This window comes from Protopterus annectens, chromosome 7.part0 (assembly GCF_019279795.1).
Source record: "Protopterus annectens isolate FY-2018-M chromosome 7.part0, PAN1.0, whole genome shotgun sequence".
Taxonomy (NCBI): Eukaryota; Metazoa; Chordata; order Ceratodontiformes; family Protopteridae; genus Protopterus; species Protopterus annectens.
The window spans coordinates 1,469,635,063-1,469,647,135 of NC_056739.1; the positions used below are offsets into that span (position 1 = coordinate 1,469,635,063).

At 42.1% G+C, this 12,073-nt stretch overlaps 1 protein-coding gene across 1 annotated transcript in view; it reads left to right on the plus strand.

Moving 5' to 3' along the window:
- ARL8B (ADP ribosylation factor like GTPase 8B) overlaps nucleotides 1–12,073 on the plus strand; it is a 361,003-nt gene that overhangs the window by 145,074 nt on the left and 203,856 nt on the right. The gene's annotated exons all lie outside the window — the stretch shown is intronic.

Here is a 12,073-nt window from a genome sequence, read left to right on the forward strand (position 1 = left end):
ATCTTAACATCTTTAATTCTGCCACATCCAGCTCAAACTCCTGCCTTTTTGTCAATGCAACTGTCTCCAACCCATATAACATAGCTTTTTGTCAATGCAACTGTCTCCAACCCATATAACATAGCTTTTTGTCAATGCAACTGTCTCCAACCCATATAACATAGCTGGTCTCACTACCCTCTTGTAGACCTTCCCTTTCACTCTTACAGGTACTCGTCTGTCACAAATCACTCCTGACACTCTTCACCCACTCCATCTTGCCTGTACTCTCTTCCACACCTCTCTTCCACACTCACTGTTTCTCTGAACTATTGACCCCAAGTATTTAAACTCATCCACCTTTGCCACCTCTGCTCCTTGCATCCTCACCATTCCTCTATCCTCCCTCTCATTCACACACATATATTCTGTCTTAGTCCTGCTGACCTTCATTCCTCTTCTCTCTAGAGCATGTCTCCATCTCTCCAGGGTCGTCTCCACCTGTTCACTACTCTCACTACAGATCACAATGTCATCTGCAAACATCATAGTCCACGGGAACTCCTGTCTGATCTCGTCTGTCAACCTGTCCATCACCATTGCAAATAAGAAAGGGCTCATGTATACACATACATGCACACACATTTTACATATTTGACCTAAACAGAAGCAACCAGCATTACCGCAAAAATCTGGTTGCGATAATACGCAAGTACAGAGTTTTCTTCTAAATGACTATAAACTGTCTGCATCAATTCCAGTGTATAGTTTATATGTCGTCAGAAGAAGTTATTGGCCTATAATTTTTAGGGTAGCTTGCAGGTTTTCTCTTAAGTAGGAGCATTGTTTTTCCTGTTAGCCAGGTTGGTATCTGTTTGGGGTGTTCATGTAAATGGTTCTTACTCATGGCTAAATCTTCATGCAAAGATGTTAATACTTTTAACCAGAAGTTAGGTACTGCATCTAGACCTGGGTTTTTCCAATTAGCGACTTTCCTTAACTTTCAATCTCTTTGGCTGTTGGTTCATCCCATTTCATATCCCGTCCCTTTGAACTTCCTTTTACTTCTGTCTATTTAGCATCATGTTCCACAGGATCTTCATAAGTACTTCTCCAAAATGTATCTATTTCTATTTTTTTGTGGTCTTTCAGTTCCTTTTGCCTTGTTTCCCATTTCTCTATAAACCCTTTTTTTGGTCATTAGTAATTTTTTTATTTTGTACTCTTCCTTTTGTTTATCTGTGCGTCTTCCAAATTTTGCTGCCTCTGCTATTTTATTTGCGATAGTGCATGATCAATCCTATCATACTGTGCATTGCATTTATCACGTCTACCTTGCGGAGTATATTTGTTGATCTGTTCCCTCTTCTGTACTGTTCTATCAGTGACACTTGTCTTAATTGCTTTATAGTTTTCTCTGTTTGATACTTCCATGATATTTGATTTCTCCCCTTCCTTTCTCTTAATACCGTGTTCTTGTGGTAGAATTTTATCAGTTGCACAGTAATATATCCTTTTTACTTCTGTTATATCAAATGGATCTCTGTGGACAGTCCCAATTACTGTGTTCATTTGTTTTGTCAAACTTCTGACTTTTTTGGGTTTATTGACCTGCTCTTTCTTCCGTTGATCTTAATATACCTACCTAGCTATTAAATCGAGCAACTCTTCTCTTAGCTCATTTTCTTCTAAACTGAGAGCACATTTTTTGTTCTCCACTTCGTGTGGCTGAAGGCTCTGTAACATCTTCCTGTGGCACATTCTCTTCAGTTTCATCCTATGTAATCCATTGCTGTCATATGGGAACTCGCTGGCCTATCGCTCCTCAACATTAACTGTGTCAGAGTTTTCACAGTTTCCTGTTCCTTCCCTTGCTGTCCAGCTTAAAGTGAACATTTATACTGGTTTCCTATGGAAGGCTCCAATATATCTTAATATGGCAACTGACAGTTGCTTCCCGTTCCACTGGTTTCTCCTGTAATTTGGATGTCCATTGCTCTGTCCTGCTGTGGTGCTTTTGAGTTAGATTTTTGTTCACTGAATCCTTTACTTCGCAGGTACTCCATAACCTCAGTTTCTGTTTAACTTCTCTATTAATAATCTTTTTTACTTTCTTCTTTGTCTTATATTTTGTAGTGTAAAGATGTTCTTTGTGTTTCACTGTTGCAGTCATTGCATTTGGGTAATCCTGCTGGCAGGTTGACCTCGGTCGGCCTGAATTCCAAAGTCCTGGGTCCTGCGTCGGCCGCTGTCACCCCTTCCCTGACGTCAGGTCGTCAAGGGTATAAAAGATGCGACCGACGCCATTTTCTTTAGTCTTTCTTGCCGCGCGGTGCCCGAAGCAGAAGCAGTTAGCAAGTGCCAGTCGGCCGACTCCTGAGTTTTTCGTGTTAGAGTTTCAGATCCGAAGTCTTACTTAAAAGCCAAGTACCCCGTTGGGGAAACTTTGCTCCAGACCGATGTCAGAAAAATGTAATTGTATTTCTTGTGGGAAGCAAATACCTCATAAGGACTTTCATTCTTACTGTATTCCTTGCCTAGGCCCTGACCACGACGTTTCAGGTTGTCTGTTTTGTGCTAGATTTAACCAACGCACTATTAAGCATCGGTACAATTTTGCACTAAGCTATTTTGGGCGCAGATTTAATTATGCAATGTCGTCGGACAGCCATCCGAATACCGGAGTTCACAAAAACTGCAAAGAAAAAGACAGGCAACCAAGGTCCAAAACAGACGACAAAGCTTCTAAGCCAGTCACCGGTTCTCAGTGAGGTGCTTTCGCAGCCCCCGACGCCCGCTACTTTAGAGTCGCAGGCCGCTACCGACTCCCACATGGAGTCGGTCAGGCCGCTGGTAACTCAAGGTATTGGAGCCTCCGAGACTATTCCCTCAGATGGGTCTGGAGCCGCTGAGCAAGCATCGGCTTCTGAGTGTGTTTTCAGATCTAAACAGTTATACATTAAACCAACTACAGCTTCAAGGGCAAAGACTCTAAAGCACCTTTAAAGGCAAAGAAACAAGTTCAGCCACGTGGACAGGCCTCCATGCCCAAAAAACAGATGCACAAAATGGCCGAAGACTTAATTACCTTTATCAGGGGCTCCCATCCCCCTCCTGATAAGAGGCCTAGGCAAGAGACAGACTATGAATCTTCAGATCAGGTTTCCATTTCCTCAGATTCCTCTTCTGATCAGGAATATTTTCTTCCCCCCCTATGAGGATTCTGATGCTGAAGAGTCTATTCCTTCCGCTTCTCCTCCTGAGGACTATTCCTTTGGAGAAACCTTGCATGCCATGAGGGAGCATTTCCACTGGGAGAGCCAAGATTTTTCAGACTCTAAGAGGAGGCTCGGGGACTTTCTTCTACTACCTCAACACAGGCCTCTGGCTATTCCACCTGTGTTAGACATTGTAGATGTGTTTTCAGAGTCTAGTCTGACCCCTGACTCCTTACCTCCAGCTCCTGTTAAGCCTGACGGATACTACAGGGTTCGTGACTCTCATAAATTCCTTTTCAAAAACTCTGCTGCAGACTCAGAAACTATTTCTCAGGGTCCCAAAGGGGTTAAGGCTTCCACTGCAAAAAAACCCTACCCCCTCTGACAGAGATTCTAGCGCACTGGATAGATGGGGAAAAAAGATTTACACATCTGCTTCCTTGGCTATAAGGACCTTAAACTGCCAGTTTCATATGTTCAAATATCAGCAATATGTCATGACACTGCTTAAACAGAAAATGTTGGTAAATTCTGAATGTGCAGAAAACAAAGAAATGCAGGATTTATTGCATGCAGTTGAACAAGTTGGAAAGCATACTTTGCAATGTGGTTTTGATTCTCTGGAGGCCTCCTGCAGGGCCACTGTTACAGGTTCTGTAATTAGGAGGCATGCTTGGTTAAAGGAACAAAATCTGCCTGATATGTCAAAGCTAAATTATTAGATGCACCATTACGGCATGATACCTTGTTTAGTGTTAAGGCAGAAGAGGTGTTAAAGAAAATGGAGGACAAAGCTAAGTATATGCAAACGGTCAAAGATTTTTTTACAAATACAGCCACCTGGGTTTAGCTGACACTGGCCTGCAAAGAATTGGTCCTTTTCAGTGTCAGACAGACCTCAAAGGGGCAGATCCAGAAGCCCTAGAGGCAGATCTGAGACTCAAGGTTTGTACAGGTCTAAGCAATGGGGTGCTTCTACCTCCAAAAGTGGAGAAGACAAATCACAACCATACAGAAAACAGTCCGAATGACTTCCCCCTGCCTGCACCAAGCACTTATCTACTGGCAGCACCCTTAGGGGGAAAAATAGCACTTTTTTTCTCAAAATTGGCACATTATAACCCAAGACAAGTGGGTTCTAAATATCGTGTCACAAGGCTACAAGTTCCATTTCCATACTCTACCAAAGGCAAATGGCTGGCCAGATCTGCTAAAAAATCAATGGACAGAGGCACAGAAACAAGTCTCATCTTCAGCAAGTACCAGAGCAAGAGCAGAGACAAGGATTTTACTCGACTGTTCTTGGTACCCAGAAAGGACAAGACCTGGAGGCCAATTCTGGACCTGTCTATTCTGAACACATTCCTGGATATACCAAAATTCAAGATGTTGACTTTGCAGCAGTTTCTGCCCATGCTTGGCAAGAACGCTTGGCTTGTGACTTTAGACCTAAAAGAGGCATACCTGCATGTCCCAATCAGACAGATATGCAGAAGATACCTCAGATTCAAGGCTGGCTCAATGCATTACCAATTCTTTGCACTGCCATTTGGCTTATCTACTGCTCCCAGGGTCTTTACAAAGTGCCTGGCACCAGTAATTGCATTCTGCAGGCAAAGAGGAATACAAACATATCCTTACTTGGACGACTGTCTAATTCAAGGTCATTCTTCTACAGCATCTGTTTGTGAAAATACTTCTAACATGCCTAGGGTACACAGTCAACGAAAAATCAAAACTAGTACCCTCATAAGAGATAATATTCCTGGGTGCAAGCTTTAAATACAACTGCCCAGATGGCTTATCTCATGCCAGACAAACGCAACTGACTACCTATTTCAAAATGTTGGCAACAAAGGCCCAGTTATTCTCAAGAAAAATTCTGCAGGCTTTGGGCTTCATGGCATCCTGCATCCTTCTAATTCCATATGCAAGACTGCATATGAGGAAACTTCAATGGTACCTAAAAAGTGTTTGGACTCAACATTGCCACAACCTGGAAACTGATTACTCTCATTCCCTGCCTGCAACAGGAGTTTCGATGGGCAAAGGCATGTCACCAAAACAAGGGACAGCCATTCACATTACCCCCAGCCAGGCAGAAACTAACAACGGATGCTTCAGATTATGCCTGGGGGGCCCACATGGCAGGAAGATGCATTCAGGACACATGGACCTCCAACCAAATGCATCTACATATCAATCAAAAAGAGATGCTAGCTGTTCAAAATGCCCTGACAGCCTTCAAGGACCTACTACATCCGGGACAACTACTGATAGACAACACCACGGTCATGTGGTATATAAACAAGCAGGGGGGCACACATTCTTACCCCCTTTGCAGACTAGCCATGACTTTGTGGGACTCGGCATTGACTTACCAAGTACATCTGCAGGCACAATTCCTGCCAGGAAGGAAAAATACTCTGGCAGATGAACTAAGCAGAAACCTCATGGATCCCCATGAGTGGCAGCTGGATCCACAAGTCTTCAGCATGATAACAAGGAAATGGAGATGCCTGAACATAGATCTATTTGCCTCCCCGCACAACTGCAAACTAAATAGATTCTCCACAAGGGTTTATCACAGACAAGCATGGAAAGTGGATGCCCTATCAGTATATGCCTTTCCTCCTCTGCCTGTCCTACCCAAGGTACTCCTAAAGGTCAGACAGGAGAAGCCAAAGATTATACTGATTGCCCCAGACTGGCCCCGCCAGTACTGGTACCCAATACTAAGGAACTTGTCTCAATGCCCAGCTTGGACTTTACCTCAAATACCTCATCTACTGTCCCAGCAAAACAGTCAGATCTTGCACAGCCAACTCAGGACTTTAAACCTGGCAGTATGGCGGATAATGTGGTCATACAAAACACCCCTCTCAGTAAAGCTGTGATGGATGTCATTTTGGAAGCCAGAAGGCCTAGTACTAGAAAATCTTATGGAAAATGGAAGAGATTCTGTGCTTGGAACCAGGCACAAGGAACAGATACAGTTGTGCCAAATATTCCTCAGATTTTGCAATACTTAACTGAGATGCTGGACAAAGGCGTATCTTTTTCATCTATTAAAATTCATGCCTCTGCCATTTCGGTTCATTACAATGCAGAGCCACCAATCTTTTCTCATCCCTTATTAAAGCAGTACCGCCAAGGGGCCACAAATTTAAGGCCTCCAAATAGATCACCAATGCCTGCATGGGACCTCAACTGTGTCTTGGAAAAACTCACCCTGCCTCCTTTTGAGCCAGCTTCTACTGCTGATATAAAGTTTTTATCATGGAAAACAGCTCTGCTCCTAGCAATAACATCTGCAAGATGAGTTTCAGAGCTACAGGCACTCATAGCTGTAGAACCTTTTATCATTTTTTATCCAGACAGGGTCTCTCTGAGGACAAGCCCAACATTTATGCCGAAGTTGGTGTCCAGTGTGGCTCTCAACCAAACTATTCACCTGCCAACTTTTTATCCAAATCCACAGAATAAGGGGGAGAGAATTCTGCCTTCTTTGGACGTACACAGCTTAGATTCTACTTTTTCAGAACCAAAGTTTTCAGAAAGAGCAATTACTAGTGTTCTATGCTGCAGGATCACAAGGAAAGGCTATCTCTGTTTCAAAGTGCATAGGCCACTGCATTCGTTTCTGCTATGTACTCAATGGCAAACCAGTGCCTAAGGGCATTAGGCCACATTCAACCAGAGCTGCAGCCACTTCAGCAGCCTTTCTCAGGGGAGTACCAACCAAGGACATTTTAGAGGCTGCTACTTAGAGTTCAGTGCACACCTTTTACAAAGCACTATAATCTACCACTCTACTCTAAATCCAGGGCAGGCTTTGCCACTGCAGTTCTGCAGGGGCCTCATAGCCGCTCCTAATGCTGTTTAGCACCAGCCTCCCATACATAGCTTTGGGACTCTTCACAAATGTAATGACTGCAACAGTGAAACATGAAGAACATAGTACAGTTGTGTGCCCTTACCATAAATGTAGATGTTAGTGTGTTCACTGTTGCAGTCCAGGTTACCCACCCGCCATCCCCCTTTCCTTCTGATGGAACCTATCTTTCCTTCTCTGATTTATACATCCTATGTGGTGTATTTGCTTGTAGATGAAGGTAAAGTTTATATTGGTGCATGTATTTATATATACATAAATTTTGGTTACCCTTTTAGGGGGCACCTGACATCTGGGGCAAGAAAAACTAAAGAAAATGGCGTCAGACGCATCTTTTATACCCCTGACGACCTGACATCAGGGAAGAGGCGACAGCGGCCAACGCAGGACCTAGGACTTTGGAATTCAGGCCAACTGAGGCAACCTGACAGCAGGATTACCCAAATGCAATGACTGCAACAGTGAATACACTCTAACATCTACATTTATGGTAAGTGTACACAACTGTACTTTTCCATGTCCGGATTCCTTTGCCTGTATTTCTCTCCAAATATCTTTGGTGCTGATCTTTTTTGTATTGATTGCTTTGCTTTCTCTTTTACATAAATATTACACCATATTAAATCTTTCTCATGTCCATATTTCCTCAAATGTCTCCTGAACTCCTGTTTCTCCTTACTTTGGGGACTTGTTCCATCATGCTGTGATCTAACCTGCGTTAGACCTTCACCAAAGCCTTCACTTCACATGCATTCCATAACTTCAACTTCTATTTTTTTAACTTCTACTTCCCCTTTTGTGATTTTTTATCATAAATATTCCATATTTTGATGCCTTTGCCTGTATTTCTCTGTCTTTTGGGGGGTGGTGCCCTTCTTTGCATAACTATTGCACCATGTCATATCTCTTTCCCATGTCCATATTTTTTTTTTATACTTTTCAAAAATCTCTTAGGTTTTGTCTATATTCACACTGCCTCAGATGCTGCTTCTTCCATACAGATCAAAGTTTCTTGGTCTGTGTAATGTTTTTCACAAATCTGTTGTATTAATAAATGCACATTTATTTGAAGCTTCTGACCGTTTTTCTTGTGGAAGTATTTTTCTTTCCTCTAAATTCTCTCAATCTTTTTGTATATCTTATGTCTGGAAATTCTGGGCTTTTTGCATAATAGTAACAATACATAATGTCTTTATCCTCAATAGTCCACTCTTATAGTTTTATGGCTCTTCTTATTTGACCTATCAGTTTTTGTGATTTTTTTTTTTTGTGTGGACTGCTACTTCCGTCGACAGCGAGTGCCCCATTGTAGGCATGCTTCCATATTTTGAGGATGCCAGGCTGTCATTTTTTCCAGTCCTGGCACCAGTGCCAGGATTGGGCACTTTATATCCTGGCTGTTGTGCATCCAGCTACCTTTTTTAATTTTTGACTTCTGTCCATGGTATATGCAATATATAGTCCAATGTTGTCTTGGTGAGGTTTTGTGAAGAACAGGGTCCACCTTGTGAAGGTACTCACCAAGACTTGGATGATTTCAATTTCAACAGTACTATTGTCCTTTGCTTGCTGATTTCTCATCTCTCCATTTGGACCTCCACATTATATACAGTGTGTATGAATCTGATACTTCGAGGGCTTTAGCCACTGGTACTGTTTTGAGGAGGTTTGCATGGTTGCTTTCTCAGCATCTCTTGGATTTTAGAAATTGGATATTAAATTCTCCTTTGGTTAATTTAGTTTTTTGCTGCTCTGCTGCAGAGGTGTTCAAACGGTGTGATTTGAAAGGGATAAGCTGATACAGGGAATTCTCCAAGATTTTTCAGTCTTTCTCTTCCAAGTGATTATCTAACTCCGTATCCAATTTTGATAAGAAACTAAGTAAACATCTTTGCAAAGTGCAAGTAAACAGACGTTTAAGAAGAAATGGCAGGGGGTTTCCAAAAATAACAGTGGATATAAAAAGTGTACGCCCCTGCTTAAAATGAGTTTTTTGTGATCTAAAAAAATGCGACCACAGTAAATCATTTATAAACTTTTCCCACCTTTAATGTGACCTATAACCTGTACAATTCAGTTGAAAAATAAACCAGTCTGTTAGGGGAAAAATATAAAAAATAAAAAAAAGTGCAATAAGCTGGTTGCATAAGTGTGCACACCCCTTGTTGAAGCACCTTTTGATTTAATTATAGCATTCAGTCTTCTTGGGTACACACCTGCCATCAGTTAGAGACTCTGATTAACCCCAAATAAATTTCAGCTGTCCTAGTAGGATTTTCCTGACATGTAGTCACTTGTCTGCTACAGCAAAAGCCATGGTTCGCAGAGAGCTTACACAGCATCAAAGGGATCTCATTGTTGAAAGGTATCAGTCAGAAGGGTACAAAAAAATTCCACAGCATTGGATATACCATGGAACACAATGAAGACAGTCAGAAACAATAGTGACGTTGCTAAGAACTGAACGTCCCTCTAAAATTGATGAAAAGACGAAAACTGGTCAGGGAAGCTGCCAAGAGACCTACAGCAACACTGAAGGAGCTGCAGGAATTTCTTGCAAGTACTGGTTGTGTACTGCATATGACGACAATCTCCCGTATTCTCCGTATGTCTGGACTTTGGGGTAGGGTTGCAAGATAGAAGCCTTTTCTTACACAGAAAAACATCCAGGCCAGACTAAAATTTGCAAAACAGTACATAGTGTCCCAAAGACATGTGGGAAAATGTGTTCTGGTCTGATGAGACCAAGGATGAACTTTTTGGCCACAATTCCAAAAGGTAGTTGTGGTGCAAAAACAACACTTCGCATCACCAAAAGAACACCATCTGTACGGTGAAGCATGGTGGTGATAGTATCCTGCTTTGAAGTTGCTTTTCTTCAGCTGGAACTGGGGCTTTAGTCAAGGTGGAGGGAATTAAGAACAGTTCCAAATACCAGTCACTTTTGACCCAAAACCTTCAGGTCTCTGCTAGAAAGCTGAAGAGGAATTTTACCTTTCAACAGAATTGACCCCAAGCATACATCCAAATCAACAGAAGAATGGCTTCACCAGAAGAAAATTAAAGTTTTGGAATGGGCCAGCCAGAGCCCAGACCTAAATCCAATAGAAAATCTGTAGGGTGATCTGAAGAGGGCTGTGCACAAGACACTCTCGCAATCTGACAGATGTGGAGCACTTTTGCAAGGAAGAGTGAGCAAATATGGGCAAGTCAAGATGTGCCATGCTGATAGACTCCTACCCAAGAAGACTGAAGGCTGTAATTAAATAAATCAAAAGGTGCTTCAACAGAGTATTTAAGAGTGTGCACACTTGTGCAACAAGCTTTACTGTACATTTTTTTGTTATATTTTTCCTCCCAGTAGATTTTTTTTCAATTGAATTGTATAGGTTATAGGTCACATTAAAAGTGGGAAAAGTTTTGAAATGATTTATTGTGGTCTCATTTTTTTTATATCACAAAAACCTGGCATTTTAACAGGGGTGTGTACACTTTTTTTTTTTTTTTATATCCACTGTATGTTAACTCCCAAAACCAAAGACAGTCCAGTAAATCAGAATAACTAGTTTGAGACTTTGTACCACCCTCTCACCCTAGCAGCCCCCTTTTTTTCCCCAGAAAGTTTGAATCTCCACTTCTTTCTTTGGCAGCAGTTGCAAACAAATGAGTTCTGAAGATCATTTATCAAGGTTACAGATGGCAGTAGGTGGAAATTTCTCCTTTCCAGGGGGTAATTCTTCGTCCTGCAGTACAGACAGGCGTCCTTCCATTTCACTTTTGCAGTATTCATTACAATAGGGATCCCCTGCCAGTGGCGGCACAACATCCGTCCAGTTCACCAAAGCCTTTCGGTTGCTTTAAGGTACACCGTACATCACAAGTATGCTCCTGACTTAGCATAGGGCTGGTTCACCAAGCCACTTAAGATGATTGCCCCAATGGGGTTTTTTGATCTTGTATTTTTCTTGTATTGTTGCTTATAGGGTTTCATGTCATCCAAGAAGGGTAAATACCAGTGTGGGACATAGTATTCCCACAAAGACCATCTTGTCTGTGCTTCACACGACCATATGTCCTGTTCAATTTGTCATTTTTTTTGCTCCTAAGACTCTTCATAATTGGCTTTCTTCCTTGGCCTTGTATTTTGAAGAATCAACTTCTTAAGCTTTTAGCTAAAGACGCATGATGAAAGGAACTTCCAGCTCCAAGGGACAACATCCATGAAGAAGGCCAACAATCTAAATCTGATTCTTCTACTGTGCAGCTTCCACTGGACATCTCACCCAAGGCAAGTGAAAGCCTGGAAATTTGCCTGGCTGTGCCATTGGAGTCATCTGCCACAACTGTTTTGGACGCCAGCATTTATCCAATCTAATGCATGTTCTTGGAGGGGCTTTGAATGTTCATGGGGGATCTGCGGCTGATCATTTCTGAGGGACCTAGGGATGTTCCTCAGATTTTGGTCAAGGAGGAAGTTGGACTATTATTGAATGCTGTCCAGAGTTGAAGCCTTCTAAGTTTTATAAGGCGGACATCCCTTTGAGGAAAAAGCAAAAGACTAAGCATGTTTTTCCAGCTGTTAAGGACCTGCAGAGTGAGTGTAAGAGGCGCTAGAAATTGTATGCTGTTCCACCAGAGTACCTTTCACAATCGCCGGTAGCTTTGCAGTCAAATTTTAGCTCCACTGTAAAAAATTAAGTTGAAAAAGTACCAGAACTGTGTCAGGTACCTTCTCAACTTTTCACTGCAGTAACATCAGGTTCATATTAAAGATTTAAGAGAAAATTGGCTTGCCATGCACTGTGTATCTGTTTGTGATCACAGCAAGCCAATTGTATGTGTTGCAGGAAGCAAGTGGTGGCAGCCAGTCGAATTCTTGCAATCCAAGCTGCCACTTGCCTAACATCTACACCCCTAGACCAAACTTTTCTTTGTTGTGTCACAGTAAATAGAGGGTCCTCCAGTAGCATTTCTTTCTTTT